This window comes from Giraffa tippelskirchi, chromosome 8, assembly GCF_054371585.1.
Source record: "Giraffa tippelskirchi isolate mGirTip1 chromosome 8, T2T-mGirTip1v1.2.pri, whole genome shotgun sequence".
In the NCBI taxonomy this organism is placed as follows: domain Eukaryota; kingdom Metazoa; phylum Chordata; class Mammalia; order Artiodactyla; family Giraffidae; genus Giraffa; species Giraffa tippelskirchi.
Window position 1 is genome coordinate 27,111,378 of NC_137282.1, and position 7,793 is coordinate 27,119,170.

The 7,793-nt window shown below is 39.4% G+C and overlaps 1 pseudogene across 1 annotated transcript; it reads right to left on the bottom strand.

Annotated features, from left to right (window-relative positions):
* Positions 1-4,221: 4,221 nt before the first annotated feature.
* Positions 4,222-4,893, bottom strand: LOC145518097 (large ribosomal subunit protein uL22 pseudogene; annotated as a pseudogene). Its single transcript, XR_014062610.1, has one exon. The product of XR_014062610.1 is annotated as a large ribosomal subunit protein uL22 pseudogene (transcript).
* Between the last annotated feature and the right edge of the window lie 2,900 nt (positions 4,894-7,793).

The following is a 7,793-nucleotide window of genomic DNA, read 5'->3' on the forward strand; positions in this document are numbered from 1 at the left end:
TTTTCTTAAAAATCAACCCAAATATTACCTTTGCGTTTTCCTAGTGGCAAAGATCATAACATAACAGATATTTTATGTTATTGACTATATTTCTTGTGTATTTTGCTGCTGATGATGAAGCAAACGACCACAGAAAGATTAAACACACATGAAACAACCTGGATAACATGCCCTGTAGGTACAATGGCTTTGCTCTTTTATCTGATTTGAGTGTGTCTTGAGATTCAGTATTATAGGAAAAGAATATTTCACTTGAACTACAAACTATAAACTGAAATTGTCCTTCAACTGGAAATAGTCAACCACAATGGGATTTCAAGGGGAAGATTTAAGAGTAGCTTCAAAGAAGTCAGAAACTTAAGGACAAGAAGATGCTGATGTGTTAGGAAAGTCTACAGTATTTGCTTCTGTGGTTTTCAAGATGTAAATAGAAACAGCCATGGCAAAGAACTTCTATAATTAGCTTTCATCCTGATTCCAAAAGTTGCTTATTATAGAGCTTTTAATAGTATGTGAAAACCACAGCTTGAAACTCTTGGTTTGAATTTTCTGGCACTTTAATGAAAAAATTAGTATTTTCAAGCTGGGGGGGTTCTCTCTAAAGTCATGTGCTAAGCAAGTAAAAGTCTAATGTTGCCAAAGGGTTCGGGGGGAGGGTGGATGCCCTGGTAATTTTCTCCTCCCCGGACATAGTTTTCTCTGAGTCAGAGAATGCATTTAAATCAGAAATGAAATGAATTCCTAATCTAAACTGTGGGTGTAGTTATGGACAGACACTGGTATTTAGACCAAACAAATGTGCTCTTTAAACACAGTGATCATACCCAGTTGTTCTTCCAAAACCACAACACAGAACGATCTTGCTCAGTTAATCATACCTCCCTCAAGAACCGCCACCTCGAAGGGTGTCTGTGTTTCAGCAACAAGATGGAGTGACCACATCCTACCTTGAAAAGTGAACCCTCCTCATTGTCCCTCCATCCAGACTGCCAGGCAATATCAGGTCCATCTCGTGAGCTCACCAAATGTGCTGTCTCTTGACTTGTTTCTCCACCCCAGTGAATTCCTTGTAGGTCTAAATCCTATAGGATATAAGTCAAATCTGGAGAAAGACTTTGAATAAGCCTCCACCATCTCCAACCAGATTTTATCCACATGCAAAGTAAATCAGGTGGGAATTTGTGTAGTTGCTAAGTTGTGTCTGACTCTTTTGCAACCCTATGGGCTGTAGCCTGCCAAGCTCCTCTGTCCATGGGATTTCCCAGGCGACAATACTGGAGTGGGTTGCCATTTCCCCCTCCAGGAGATCTTCCGGACAGAGGGATTGAACTCGTGTCTCTTGCATTGCAGGAGTCTTCTTTACTAAATTCTGTCTGTAACTGAAAGAACACAGTATAATTGGTGAGTGGTCAAGGAATATTTATGGCATTCTTGAGTTCCATTCAACATTTTGCTGAGAAGTTTCAGGAAAAGAAAAAGAAAAGCAATGGTGACTGATGGAATCAAATAAGTGAATGACGTAAAACTACAATACTTTTTACAAACCAGGGGAAAAAAATTAGTTCTGGATTAGTCTCTCGGATACCACATAGGGAAAATCTAGCCTAGCACACCCCCTAATTTGCAGAAATGGCAGTGAATCTTGGCATATACCCTATAGAAATCTGTCAAATAAGATTAGTTCTGGGTTCCGTCAAGAATTCAGGATGCTGCTTGATGATCACTGTGGGATGCCCCTGGACTGCCTTGAATCCATCCAGTATGAACTGAAAACCTTGCAGCAGTGGTGAAATAAAGAATCTTTATTTCTCAAACTTGTCTGTAGAGAATTTTTTAAAATTATCCATACTTAGAGCCCATCCCAGAACGTCTGAATCAGAATCTCTGGTGGTATATATTTTGAAAAAACACTCATAAAAGTTTCAGATGAACAGCCGAGTTGAGCGTCTCTGAATTTAGGTGAACAGAAGGGTTAAGTTTCCCACAGGAAACTAACTAGCTCTTCTAAGGGTAGAGGGACTGAAGGTTTGAGGGGATTGTTCCAGATCGTCTCAGCGGTCCTTTCAGGGGAACTCCAATCATTCAAGATGTTCTAATGAACAAGACTAGTTACAGAAAGGAGAAAGGACACTCTTGAATGGTAAGAAGTCTTTGAATATCAAAGAACTGTACACTTGAAATTATTCCAATCAACTTTGTTCTGTAAGAATTAAGTTTGGAGATGACTTTTATTTTTGCTGTTTGCAAATTTTACAAAAAAGAATAACTCTTTCAATTAGACAAACTTCTATCTTCTGTAATATACCCTTCATGTAAATATTTTCCGGTTTTAATATTTGTCATATCTCATTCCCAAGAATGCTTCCCTTAGAAAATGTTTGCCAAAATATGATCATACAGTTCATAGTTAAATTTTGTACAATTTCTTTGATGAAGAGGAGATTATATGAGAGAAGTTTGGACTAACATTCATTGATCTCCTCATATTATCCATTTAACTATGGACTGATTTGTATTCTTCTCATTTTACTGTTGAAAAAAATTGAAGTTCAAATTAACAGGAATCTCCAACACTGTACAGCTGTTAAGTTATAGTATCAGTATTTAAAACTCAAGTCTGGCTGATTCCATAGTTCCTATTTGCCAAATTGCATTATACCAGGACAATCCATAGAGAATTAGGCATCTTTCTTATTCCTTAAAAGCATGTCATTTAATAATTCACTTGGTGGATTAGTCTGTATTCACAGCATGGCCATAAAGATTAGACAGCTGGGTATCTAATAAGACTTTTTCGTCTTTCTTATTTTCCAATTTTTCACGAAGAAGTATATAGATACTTTAAGGAATCATTAAGAGGATCCAATTTTTAAAAATATACTGTCTTCCTAGCCAACTAGAAAAACAACACAAAAGATTAAGGTAGGTGGGGACCAAATTTTTGCCTTTATTGTGGACAAAATTTAGGCTGAAGGATGTGACTTAACCCAGGAGGAAAGTGGGCCTCCTATAGTTGAATTCCAGTTTTGAACACTTATTCATCCAGGTACAGGCAGCCCTCAGAACACTGGAAGTTTGAAGGAACAAAGTTAAATGTATACTTTCTCTAGCCAGACTTCTTTTTAAGAGAAAATTCTAGATTTCTCCAAACTCACCAATCAGATAAGTTGCTCCACTGGCAGTAGAGAAAGTCCAGCACAACTACACCTATGGATCTCCCTTCAAATGGGGGGGAAAAATCAGAATTAAAAAAAAGAAAAAAGTACTTCTCCTGGTCAGAAAACTGTACCAGGAAGTTTTTCACACGCTTGATAAAAATGTGTAAGGACACACCCAAAGTTAAACTTTATTTGCTGAGTTAAAGGAAGAAGCAAAAGGCTAGCAAACCAGCTCCCATATTTTTTTACATACCAGTTCACTGAAGAGGAAAACGAAAAGCCTCAGGTGGAAAATCATTTAATATCAATGTTTTTTAGTATGTACCAATCAAGCACATATGAAAGTCAAGGGTTTGAGGTGACATAAATACTATCAGTGTCAGAGAAGTTAATAATTAGGATATTTCTATTATACTTAAAAAAAAAAAAATCTTGCTTTTTGTTTCCTCCATCTCCATGGTAAAAATTTGCCCTAAATTTAGGTATCTTTGAGGACACATTCCTCACCATAAGTATTAAGACTGAGAGACTGCAGAAAGAGAGCCATATCCACATAGTTTTGGATGGTCTTTCGACTCTTCTTTAGTCTGTTTGAAGAAATATTCCCACCATGTAATATTCATAAAATGTGGGTACTTGTTCCGCTAGTGGTTCATTTATACCAGCACACAACAAATGAATTCATAATTAATGTAAATTAGATGAGTTAAATAATTTCTAACAATTTCTTACTCTTCATGAGTTTTTAATTTCTACTTCAAAATGATGTGCAATAAATATGAAGTCAGATTTCTGAATAATTTAGGCCAACCTTCCTACCCCATTCTCATAAAAAGTTCTTCTATGAGAGTCCTTAAATTTGAGCCAATATTTGTTTGACTTAACATCTCAAAAATCAGGAAAAGATTAGTGCCAGAAGGCACTGGGTCTTAATACCCTAATTTTGTAGATAGGGAAACTTGGACTTGAAAAGATTAAGTGATACAATGAAGATCACAGAACGACTTCTTTAGCAGAGCGGAAACTGGAGTTAAGTTCCTCCAACCTCTGAAAGAGCTTTTTTTTTTTTTTTTTGTGGTAACGCTTGAAATACATTTACTAATTAAGACAACCAACACTTTTATTTGCATTTATTTTTTGCGGCCATTTATTCCCGGGCCATAAGTTTTTGTTTCTTCAGTTTCTTCTGGGATATCTTTTTCTTCTGTGCAACCTCCTCTTCTGGTTTAGGAACAATCTGTTCTTTTTCAGTAAGGATCATCTCAATGTGACAGGGAGAGCTCATGTAGGGGTTGATCCGACCGTGAGCTCTGTAAGTCCTGTGCCGCATCTTGGGGGCTTTGTTCACTTGGATGTGCTCAATGACCAGAGAATCTACATCTAAGCCCTTAAGTTCAGCATTACTCTCTGCATTTTTGAGCATGTGTAGTAAAAATTCAGCACTCTTTTTGGGCCACCGACCCTGTGTCCAGCCCCACTGTTTGGCCTGTGCACACCTACCAACTCCACCGTTGTAACGACGGAATGGCACACATTGCTTCTTTAAAGTGACATCCTTCAGATACTTGGTGGCTTTTCGGATATGCATACCCTTTATGGCCTGGGCAGTTTCACGAGTGTTCTTAAAGTGAACACGAAGATTTGAACCTCTTGATTTGCATGATTTTGTGGGGTTTTCTGGGTCGAGTGAATAGCGCACCATTTTTAGGGGTCACCTCAGGCCGCTTACCGGAAAAGGAACTGAAAGAGCTTTTGAACACCAGACGACTTTATTTTTCAATTTACTTTCATACTACTAATGTCTAGCTTAAAAATTCTATTTCCTAGGGCCTCCTAGGTGGCTCAGTGGTAAAGAATCCACCCGCCAATATAGGAGACACAAGAGGCAGGGGTTTGATCCCTGGGTCAGAAAGAGCCCCTGCAGGAGGAAATGGCAACTCACGCCAGTATGCTTGCCTGGAGAATCCCGTGGAGTCGCAGAGAGTCAGACACGGCTGATCATGCACGTCTGTCCGGGATGGTATTTCTCAATCCTAGTTGCTTTGTTTTGAAGTTTAATTTGATAGTACCTTTTTTTTGCTTTAAAATCTGGTGTGATTCTACAGAAGGAGGAAAATTTTCTTTTACTGCCTTTATTGTTGCTTTTTATACTATAATATAAAAAAACTTAAACAAATATTTAAATCATATGATATCACAGTTCTTAGAAAGCATTTGGTTTACCTCCATCCAGCTCTAATTATAATAGTCGGTTCTAACCTCACGAAGGGTCTACACGTGCACTTTCTGTTGACTAAACATCCCAGTGCTTGGCTTCGGTTTCCCAGACTTGGTGTTTCATTTGGGTTTGACTCCCATCACCTGCATTTTGCAAGGCTTCCCTTTGCAGTTTCCAACGGCACATGTCAGATTGGGAGAAATGTCCCTGCCTGTTTATTACATTAGAAGATATTTAAGTGCATTTCCCAAATAAGATGTCCTGTTTTCCACCTGACTGCTGCCAGTAACTTCAAAATCTCTGGGGATGACCAAGTCTGTTCTCAGAGGTTCTCCTTTGAGTCTGATTGTGTAAAACAAATCTGCTTCTTTTCCGGACGCTCTTGGAAGTCTCTGTTATGTTCCCACTTCATTTAAAAACATGTTCAGCTGCTCCACACCAGAGGAAAACATTTCTGTTTTGCCCAAAGATTTTTGTATCCACCAAGGTTAATTAGATAGACTTGTTGTCCAAAATTTGAAATCGGGTTTTGTGCCTCTTAGCAATGATTTCCATCAACATAATGCAGCCATCGTACTTTTCCAACACAAAACATATGAATCAGGGCATAGAAATTTCTTGATGTAAAATAAACTGTAAAATGCAATATCATGTAGCATATGTCTACGCAGTGAGAAACAACCGGTTCCAAAAGAAATGAGCCTAATTTTCGGACCCACTGGTGTGAGAGGGACTGGACTTGGATGAGGCGCAAAAGAAGCCATCTGAAGATGTAGCATGCCAGAGGAAAGGGACATTTTGATAATGCTGCCCTGCTCAGGAGCACATCCGCTTTGATAGGAGACCCACTCTGATGTGAGCACAGAGGACAGAGTGCTGGAAATGGACCTGGTCTCTGGTCCGTTTCCTCCAGCTCCTTTCATGGCTCAGCTGCAATGTCCCGTGTACTCCAGTGGAGCCTTCATCAACAACTTCTCTCAGGACAGGGAAAGTTGGAGTCCTCATCTACGAGCCAGATTTTCTCTGGATTTAAAAAAAAAAATCATATAATTGAAATAGGACTACATGTTTAGTGTTGAAGTATTCATGGATGGCTTTCTTCCTTCTGCATGTATGGACAATCTGAATTGCTGTCTATACATGGTCTAAATGTCTCTCCTCACCCCATTTTGGTCTTTTTACAACCTTCAGCCAGAAAAAAAAACCAACAGAACAGGATTTCTCAGGAACTGTTAAGGAGCCAAAAAATATGCTAGACGCATTAGATTTATGTCGGATGTAGGATCTAAGAGAAACAAGAAATCCAGGAAAAGTTTAAAAATCAGATTGAGTCTAAGAGGAAGCAGTCTCTGGCGTGGCGCCTGCACGGACAGCAGGAATGATGCAAGGAGGGCTGTAAGTCACTCATTTCCCAATTAGACCTGATTTTCCCTGATGCCACTATAAAACCACGTCTCCACACAGCAGTAGAATTCATATTCCACTGATCAGTCAGGTTCTTTATTGCTGATTAGGTTTCCTGAGTAAGTTCAGTAGTAGCCCTAATGAAATAGCTTCAGATTTGATGGATGGAGAGAGTTGGAGCCTTGTTTAATAGCACTGTTTCAGTTAAGACCTTCACCATTCTTGCCAAATGGAAACTGAAATGAAATTTCAGCATATCCAACCTGGCCCTTTTCATGACAGACAAGTTATTGGTTCTGAAGCACCACCAAAGCAGCATCATATGGGAATGACCAGCAGGTCTGGACTGTGGCCCTAATCTGTCCAGAACCGTTCACTTCATTCCATGGTCAAGAGTTTCCTTTCCAGAGATCTCCTCCAGGTGTAACCACTATGGTCCTAGGAACAGGACAAAACAAATGTTCTAATCACATTGAGTCTGGTTTCCTTCATGAGAATGCTTCACCCAAAATAGCCACAATTAAAATAGTGTGTGAGAAATGAGGTTTTGGGTACCACTATCTATCAGGCAAAGCTATGGTTTTTCCAGTAGTCATCTACAGATGTAAGAGCTGGACAATAAAGAAGGCTGAACATTGAATTTTGGTGCTCTTGAGAGTCCCTTGGTCAGCAAGGAGATCAAACCTGTCAATCCTAAAGGAAATCAACCCTGAATAGTCACTGGAAGGACTGATGCCAAAGCTCCAATACTTTGGCCACCTGATGTGAAGACTCATTGGAATGACTCATTCCAATGATTCATTGGAAAAGACCCTGATGGTGGGAAAGATTGAAGGCAGGAAGAGAAGGGGATGACAGAGGACGAGATGGTTGGATGGCATCACCTACTCGATGGACTTGAGTTTGAGCAAGCTCCAGGAGTTGGTGATGGACAGGGAAGCCTGACATGCTGCAGTCCATGGGGTTGCAGAGTTGGACATGACTGAGTGACTAAACAACAACAAATTTATCAG